The sequence below is a fragment of the Aotus nancymaae genome, unplaced genomic scaffold (assembly GCF_030222135.1).
Source record: "Aotus nancymaae isolate 86718 unplaced genomic scaffold, 86718_ANA_hifiasm-v0.15.2.pri h1tg000348l, whole genome shotgun sequence".
Lineage (NCBI taxonomy): Eukaryota > Metazoa > Chordata > Mammalia > Primates > Aotidae > Aotus > Aotus nancymaae.
The window spans coordinates 695,436-704,873 of NW_026988763.1; the positions used below are offsets into that span (position 1 = coordinate 695,436).

The 9,438-nt window shown below is 44.7% G+C and overlaps 1 long non-coding RNA gene across 1 annotated transcript; it reads left to right on the plus strand.

The window, feature by feature from the left end:
• The first annotated feature begins 194 nt into the window (after positions 1-194).
• On the plus strand, positions 195-8,682 carry LOC135273184 (uncharacterized). Its single transcript, XR_010341001.1, has 3 exons — positions 195-236; positions 4,370-4,536; positions 8,618-8,682. It is a non-coding gene; the product is annotated as an uncharacterized LOC135273184 (long non-coding RNA).
• The last annotated feature ends 756 nt before the right edge of the window (positions 8,683-9,438 follow it).

Here is a 9,438-nt window from a genome sequence, read left to right on the forward strand (position 1 = left end):
CACCAATCAAAATTATTGTAAGTGATACATGGGCACCAATGTGAACACTGCTGTCTTAAGAGCACTTCAGATTTTTTCTTCAATGGATACTTACATCGCGTCCTTTCTTCTTTCAGCAAGAACAGCTTCCAGAGGACTACTTGAAGTATGATCCTGAATACAAAGTGATTTTCAGATTTGTTAGACCTCTGTTTGAAGCTCTAACGCTAACAGCTGAATTTGCAGTCGTGAGTCTGGTAAGATATTTTCTTTTTATAAAGCATCGTTAGCAATTTGTCTTGTAAACAGGGTGGTATGGTCATGTTTTTAAATAACAGTAAGTTTCTGAAATTAGAATGTTAAGAGAAACTTATGAGAGCAAATATACACATTGAGTTGAATCATCATTTTGGCTTAGAATGTCTCAATTGCTTTTCTAATCGCAGAACAATTGCTATTAAAGACAGCAGGTCGGATTTCGATTTCTCCCTGCACACTTCAGTGCACACATGCATACACAGTGCACACACATCCAGGGCACGTGGAGGACTTGGAATGGGGAGTGGTAACAAAACCATCCAGTTGATGGGCAGGAATAGATGCCAGTATAGGTCTAAGCTGAGTCCCAGGCTATATCCCCAGGCAATTCTGATGCTTGCTGTGATTGTGAGCTGCTGCCCTAAATTCATTGTTCCTTGGATGATGAGTGTTAATCCACCCCTGCTGATCGCCTGTGCCTGCTCATGAAGTTGCCCAGGAATGTGGTTCCAGTAGCACTTGGACACAGGCTTTGCTAGTTGGTCTACCAAGTCATAGCTGTGTCATTACACTTACATCATCCCTACAGAATTTTTTTGATGAAACTATTATTTTAAATAATAAATTCTGTTCAAATTGTTAAAATTAGTCTTATTCCTCCCCACAGCAAACCTACAGAGTAAAGTCAACTTCATGGCCAGGAAGGAAAAAATACTTCGATCAGTACTTCTTTAGCATCTAGTTAGAGTCTAGGGGAGAAGGTTCCTGCTGTACACTTGAATCAAAGGCAATGGGCACTGGACCAAATACAGGCCTTCTAGAGGAGCTGCAAATCATTTGGAACTCTTGGCATGTGCTGGAGGGAAGCAGGAGTGGTACTTCCAGATACAGAGAGATAGGTGATGTAGGAAGGAAAGCTGGATTGTAAAAGGGAGAGTTTTGTACATGGGATAAGCTCAATGTGCCTTTGAGAGAGCAGAGTGGCAGAGTCTAGTCATCATTTGGATATACAGGGCTAGAGCATGAATCTGATGTAGAGCTACAGAAAGAAGAGCAACAGTGGCTGTTTAAATACCAAGAAAGTGTGTAGAATGAAACTGGACAAGCCAGGCCTGGTGGTTTCATGCCTTTAGTCCTAGCTATTTGGGAGGCTAAGGTGACGGAATTACTTTAGCCCAGCAGTTTAAGTCCAGCCTTGGCCAGAGGATGAGACCCTGTATTTTAAGAGAAGAAAAAGGCCAGATACAGTATCTCATGCCTATAATCCCAGCATTTTGGGAGGCCAAGTTGAAAGAATTGCTCGACTGTGGGAGTTCAAGACCAGACTGGGCAGTAAAGTGAGACCCATTTCTACCAAAAAAAAAAAAATAAATAAATAAATCAAGAAATTAGCTGGACATGGTAGCACATGCCTGTGGCCTCAGGTCCATGGCAGGCTGAAGCAGGAAGATCACTCGAGCCCAGGAGGTGGAGGCTGCAGTGACCTGTATCTATGCCACTGTACTCCAGCCTGGGCAACAGAGTGAGACCCTGTCTCAAAAACAGTAAAGCAGACAGAAAATAGGTCAGTAAGGGCTGTTATGATTTAAGGGACAAGCCCCCAGAAGAACGACTACTAGAGTGGGAGGAGGAAAAGCAGAAGAGGATAATAAAAGGAGAAAGAATTCAAGATAGGAGCGGCTGTGGTCACAGTGCTGAATGCTGCCAAGCGGTGCTTAATTCGTGAACACTCACTGGATGCTGACTCTGTGCTGCTCTTCTAAGTGCTGGGATAGAGGAGAGGACAGGTGGAACACAGTTGTTGTTTTTATGAGCTTGTGTTCTAGGTGGATTGAACTTAAGTATTTTTTTAGGTAGTATGAAACAGCAGAAAGAGAAAGCAGGATAAAGGGACACAGAGTGATTGGGGGCTATTTGAGGTAGAATGGTAAGAAGAGCCTCTCTAGAGAGCTGACATTGGACCGGACCCAAATAAATGTATGACGAGAAAGAGTGCCGACATTACAGGAAGCAGGATGACTGCCAAGACAGACAGAAACATGTTTCATGTGTGTTTGAGGAACAAACAGCAAGGTGACCAGCATGGTCAGAGTTAAGAATGAGGGAAACAGTAGAGATGAGGTACCACGGGCAGTGCCATAGCTCACGGGGCCTTTTGGCTTGCAGGCCATAGGAAGAAGTTAAGGTTTTGCTCCAGTTTGATGGGAAACTCATGGTAGATCTTAGGCAGGGGAGTGCCATGCTCTAAATGAAGAGGCTATGCTGGCTGCTTTGGGGACAGTAGGCCATAGCTGGGAGGCAGAGTGGAGGCAGAGAAGAGAGTTAAGAAATCTCTAGGGTAGTACAGGTGAGCACTGCCAGACTGTGGTTCACCGTGAAACCAGGCAGACTACCAGTGAAGGTAGACGTAACAGGCATTGCACACAGATTGGAGCAGGGGAAGCGAAATGCAGGTGTTTGGCCCCAGCATCTAGGCAAATGGAAATGTATGAGGAGCTCCAGTTTGTCAGTGTGAAGGCACCAGAAATAAGAGCCTATTGGCAAAACGAACCTTGGGAGAGTCATGTCAGGGCAGGCAGCGTAGGTGAAGGAGAGTTGGAAGATGAACTGGCATGAGGTTATGGTGTTGTGCGCACCAGTGAGAGGACATAGTTGGAGAGCAGTGAGGAGTGGAATGGGGACAAAGGAAACACCATTTGGGAGAAGTCTCTGGTAGAGAGGAAGAAAATCTTCAGAAAGAGGTGACTGTGGGAAGAGTATTCTGCAAAAGTGAGATGGGGTCAACTGCGCTGAGGGAAGAGTTGACATCAGTGGGAATAAAGAATTTTTCTCAAACTCACCTAGAAGGGCTTGTGGCATGGATGAGTGTCAGCAGCTCAGCGGCTCAGCAGGAAAGGGGATGGGAAGTTGAAGCCTTGCCATGTTTCAGTGCTCTCTGATTCCTATGCAGTTGAACCCAGGGAGGGAGATTCATTCTTGAAATACTTGAGAGTGCAGTTTGGGAGAAAGGGAGCAGAATCTTTAAAACATGTCATGTTCAATAGCCATTTGTTTTTGAAAACATACTTGAGTTTGGCAGCTCAGATCTGGCAGTGTTTTCCAATTGGATAACCTGCATACAAGAAATAAACTCACCTGTTTTTAAAAAATAAATAAATAAAGTTTCATCCTTTTGTTAAGATGTAGAGTTCAAGTAGCTCACAGACATACTGTTCCGCAGAGCACCCTCTGAGGTAACAACACCTCACAGCTCACCTTTAATCTTTACTCAGCTGTTCACTTTGCCCAATTCTTTGTAGGACCGATGTTTGATAGGTGTAAAGTAATTCATGAAATTGTTTCACAAACTGCTGGGCAGCAGGTTTAGAGGAATCCCAGGGATACTGAGATTGGCAGCTTTTTCCACTTTAAAACCAACAGAATTGTTTAAGTTGCAGATGATGTAAGACATAATAAATTTGCATGAAGTGATCATGAAGATGTGAAAAATAGGGGCTGTGGGAAGGACTCTCCTTTGTACATGTGTGTTTCTTATCAAGTGAGCAATTGCATATGTGGAATGTTTTACAACCCCCGAGACTTGTGTCCGCCATGCTGCTCTGCACAGCAGCCACTGGGAGGCTCTCTTGACCAGCAGTTTTTTAAGCTAGTGCCCCAGAAGGGTTTTTGTGATAAGGAGGTTAATATTTGCTATCACATAGGTTTTACATATTCAAGTTTGACATATTTGTAAAATTCCCATCTGCCTACTAGCTAGATGTGAGATATTATATGTGATATTTATTGAACAACTTTAATCCACACTGGGCACGTGTGTGTGTGTGTGCTCTCTCTCATGAGTGTGAAGGTGACAACACTGCCTCTTTTTATGATGCCCTTGGCTGAGACGTACAGTCATTCTTGTGACCAAAATTGGGCTGTAAATTTCTATGGGCAGAGTAAGTAGCAGAAGTATCTGACCTATGATTGCGATATGGCCGCTTGCCTGGCCTGATCAAGTCTCTGTAGAACATAAGAATAAAAGGCACTTACTTTCTGGTCAAGACCACAAGGAATCTGTCATTCATAAGAGTTCTTATCACAGCACTTAAACGGAGTTAAATCAAAGGCCAGTGTTTGCTATGTTTTGCAGATTTACATAGAAAGAGTTGTGAGTTACAATTATATCGACATTTGTCCAACCAACTGGAGGAGGATTGTCACGGGAGCCATTCTTATTGCCGCCAAGGCTTGGAATGATGCAGCTTGGAGGAATGCGGACTACTGCACGCTCTTTGACAGTGTTACAGTTGAAGAAATGTGAGTTCGTATGGTTTTTGTGAACTTTCTTTCCTTTCTTTCTTTTTTTTTTTTTTTTTTGAGATGGAGTTTCACTCTTGTTGTCCAGGCTGTGGTGCAATGGCATGATCTCGGCTCACTGCAACCTCCGCCTCCCAGATTGAAGCGGTTCAACCTCCCGAGTAGCTGGGATTACAGGCATCCACCACCACATCCAGCTAACTTTTTGTATTTTTAGTAGAGACGGGGTCTCACCATTTTGGCCAGGCGGGTCTCAAACTCCTGGCCTCACGTGATCCACCTGCCTTGGCCTCCTAAAGTGCTGGGATTACAGGCATGAGCAACTATGCCCAGCTGTCTTTGTGAACTTTCTAATCATTTTTCAGTACTTTTTGGTCCCATAAACTTAACACTTTAAGAACTATTTTAAAAGTTTACATTGTACTGATAATGGAAATGGGCATAAACATCACATTTTAGAACAACTGTTCATATTTTCATTGCTCATTGGTAGGTCTTGGTAAATTGTTTTTGTAATAATCTGCTCATAAATTGAAAAATATTTTTCTGTGGATATTTTTGCCAAACATTTTACCAGTGTACTACCAGAAAATAATAGTACAGCAAATATCCTTATGGCTTTTTACAAGCTGTCTGCAAGTTCCAGTCTCTTTGTAAGGAGCACATGTCTGGCCTTTGCAATAATTGTTTGGCCATTGACAGGTCTGGGGCCTGTGGACTGGGGAAAATGTATAGCTTCACCCTGAGTCATACACTGTGTACTTGCTTTTGCTGGTGTTCTCCCTGCTTTTATCTGAAGATCTGTTTTATAGAAACCTTGAGATACAGAATAGCCACAGATCCCTGTGCCCCTGTCCCCTCCCTCTTCAGAGTGTCGCATCATTGGGCTGATGAGTTAGAAGTTCCAGTGTTCCCCTCAGGCAGTCTGAGAAACATTGCTGGAGCATCACCCAATGCTCGCCACACTCAGGAGGTTCCCAGGGCACTCGTGCAACCACAGCAGCATTTGCGGCGGGTGGGGGGGCAAGTTATCCATGCGAGTGCAAGAAATCTTGTTGAGTCATGGAGTTGGCACCAGATGGCACCAACATGACACTGAAAGAAAAGCTTCATGGGTCTTTCTTCCACTCTGGCCTCCTGAGTGCTGTAAAGGGAAGGGCCTTGGAGCTAGTTGGCAGGGTGAGCCAGGGAGGCATTTCCAGCAGAGGCTCTCACAGTGTCCACTAGACAGAGAGAATGGCTTTGTGGGTGACACTTAGAAAAATCTGAAAAAACACCTCTTGGTGACATTTAGCAGCTTATGAAAATCAAGATTATGACAGGCACCGGCAAGAGGTTTTGGGTTTTTGGTTTTCTTTTTTTTTCACATTTGCCTATTACTCCAGATAAGACTGTCATTCAGAATGTATGCAGTCACAGAGGTGGAGCCTGATGGCTGAGTAGAAATCGGTGCCAATTGTGCTCCCCATAGGAATAACAAATTTAGCAACTGTTTAAATAAAAAAGCACCTTCATAAGAACTAGAAATCAGGTAAGTGATCGTAGTACTTGGGTTTAACTTCATATCACTGAAAGAGGCACTGAACAGGGTAGAAAAGACAGTCTTGAATTGCCGATGCCACCCTGTGAACCTGTGGCAAGGAGAGAGGCTACATGCTTGGGGCAGGGAGAGCACAGCAGCTGTGGGACTTTTCCTGAACTCAGTGCTCCCTTGTCATAGCAGAAAGCACAACAAGGCTGAACTCACCCAATGCCCACCCACTGAAAAAAAAAAAAGATTTAGACTAGCGCCAGCCATAGGGGAGTTGTTCATCCCAGTGGATGGAACTTGAGTTTGGAAAGCCTGGCTGCTGTGGGATAAAATACTCTGGGGTCCTTAATAAACCTGAAAGCCTGTCTAGGTCACAAGGACTGCAACTCTTAGGCAAGTTCAAGTGCCGTGCTGCGCTTGGAACCAGTGTGTCGGGGGGGGGGCATGTGACCCTGGGAGACAGCAGCTGGGACAGCTAGGGAGTGTTTGCCCACCCCTCCTTCAACCCTTGACATTGCAGCTCGCAGCTCTGACAAAGACCTCTTTTTTCGGCTTGAGGGGAGGAAAGAGGACTTTGTCTTGCAACTCGGATACTAGCTCAGCCACAGTGGGAGAGGGCACTGGTCAGAGTCACGAAACCCCCATTTGAGGTCCCAGCTTTGGGATAGCATCTCTAGACAAACTCTGGGCCAGAAGGGAACCTGCTAGGACTCAGTAATGGCAAGATTCATCTCTTTCTGATGAAAGAGCCCTTGGGCCCTGAAGCATCATCAGTGATGACCAGGTAGTACATGCCATGGGCCTGGAGTGAGACAGAGATGTGCTGGGTCAGCTGCGGTGGCTACAAGGAGAGACTCCCTCTGCTTGAAAAATGCTGAGGGAAGAGTAAAGAGGAGTTTTCTTGAGCTTAGATACCAGCTCAGCTAGAGTCAGAGGAGCACCAGGTGAGCTGTAGGAGTCCACGATTCAGGCCTTGGCTCTTGGATGGCATCTCTCTCTGGACCGACCCTGGGCCAGAGGGGAGCCCACAGCCCTGAAGAATGAGTTGCAGGGAAGGCAGCACTCACAAGCCGATTAATACCTTGGGGTATTAAGTGAACATCCGTGGTGACCTGGCACTAAGCTCCATGGGACTGCAATGATGTGCGTGGGGACTGACTACTCTGCCCAGGGAAAAAAGAGGGAAGAGCGGGAAGGGATTTGCCTGGTGGATTCAGTGCCAGCTCAGCCATGGTAGAACAGAACACCAGGTAGATGTCTAAGGTTTATGACTCCAGCCTAGGCTCCCAGGCAGCACCTTTGAACCCATCCAGGTGTTATACCCAAGTGAGTCAAGGAACGAGCCACACTCTGAGGTTGAATTATGAGTCCTTTATTTTAGCCAGTGACCAAGAGGTGGCTAACACCCAAAATTCTCTCGGCCCTCAAGAAAGAGTTAAGGGGTTTCTTATACCCTAGTTTGAAAAGGGAGTGGGGAACCTAGCTGAAGCAACTTTTTCACAGAAGCAGAGTAAGCAAAAAAGTTAAAAGATAAACTGGTACATGAGAAATAAAACAGTACCAGGTGCAAGGGCTAGAGCTGTCATAAAAAGACATCCAGTTTATACATATGGGGGCTCTGGGTACTCAACAGCAACTGCATTCCCAGGCTCTTCTGGAACTGCTTAACTCAGGCCCTTATCAGCAGATGCACTCCGGGATGTGCCCAGGGTCATCCTGCCCCAGCTACATACTGCATTTACTTACTTAATGAGGGTAATAACTAAAATGAAGACACGAAGGTGGAGTCTGTCTGGCTCAAGAAGCTAACATGAAGCCTGAACAGCTCTCAGCTAAGAAAGAGAGAGTCGGTTTAAGCCAATGAAAAGCAGGTTATCACATAGGGACCAGGGCAACTTACTGCACTTAAGGGAAGGACAGAAGCCTGGCTATCTTCACTACCTGCTAATTGTAGAGCCCCGGGGCCTTGAGTGACATAAGTGGCAGCAGGTAGATTTTACAGTGGGCCTTGTGCAGTCACAATGCTGTGTCGACTTCAGACCTAGTGCCATCTGGACAGACCTAGTGCTGTTCCAGAGGTCGTGGCCACAGGGGTGCTTGTATCGCTCCTCTCCCAGCTCCAGGCAGCGTAGCACAGAGAGACAGACTTCATTTGTGGGAAAGTAAGGGAAGAAGGGAGCCTGTTTGCTAATACAGAGAATTCCTCCAGGTCTTATCCGAGACCACCAATGTAGTACCTCCACAAGTCTGCAAAAACAATGACATTCTTCACAGAAATAGAAAATCAAGTGTATTGACACATTTTTTATATCCATGTTTTTTTCCAATACAAGTTTTTTCTGTTTTCAAAGAGAGCTGGGAAAGTTGCATGCTTTCTTGTATTTCTTCGATTGAAAGCGTTCTTTCCAGTGTGAGTTCTTTCATGCGTTCTAATAAACTAGAGCACGGGATGGCTTTACCACATTTCTTACATGAGAATGATGTTTTTGAAGCTGGCCCAGTGAACTAACATGGTCCTGTGTTGGTTTTGTTGTGTTTCTCCTTCCCCAGGAATGAGTTGGAAAGGCAGTTCTTGAAGCTAATTGATTATAATGTCCAAGTTCCTGCCAGCATTTACACCAAATACTACTTTGCTCTTTGCACTTTGGCACAGGACCACGTGGGTTTGCCTCTTTCTCTCCTTGACAGAGAAAGAACACGGAAGCCGGAGGTAAGACTATGAAGTTACTAAGTGGATTTGCAGTCAGCAGTGCCATCATCTGTGACTAAGTCATATTAAGTTGTGATTAGAAAAATGGAAAGCTTCCGCCCAGTGCAGTGGCTCATGCCTGTAATCCCAGCACTTTGGGAGGCTGAGGTGGGTGGATCACGTGAGGTCAGAAGTTCGAGGCTAGGCTGACCAACATGAAGAAATACTGTCTCTACTAAAAATACAAAATTAGCTGGGTGTGGTGATTCATGCCTGTAAGCCCAGTTACTCAGGAGGCTGAGGCAGGAGAATTGCTTGAACCCAGAGGTGGAGGTTGCGTTGAGCCGAGATTGCGCTATTGCACTTTAGCCTAAGTAGCGGGAGTGAAATCAAAAAGATTAAAAAAGGAAAAAAATGGAAAGTTTCAAAATTAACTGATTGGTTTTTCTTTGTAAATTATAAAAAACCTATACTGGAGGGATAAATGAGCAATAAATTTTGCAGGCTCTGGAGCTGTAAAACTTCTTTCAGCCTATGGTAATTTTGATTATTAAATAAAACAAGAGGTCAAGACACACAAGTTAAGCAGCTGAATAGTCTGCACATTTTTGATTATTTGTGAAATATAATCATCTTTAGACAACAGTAAATAAAAGATTTTTTTTAGAGATATTTTAGTGTA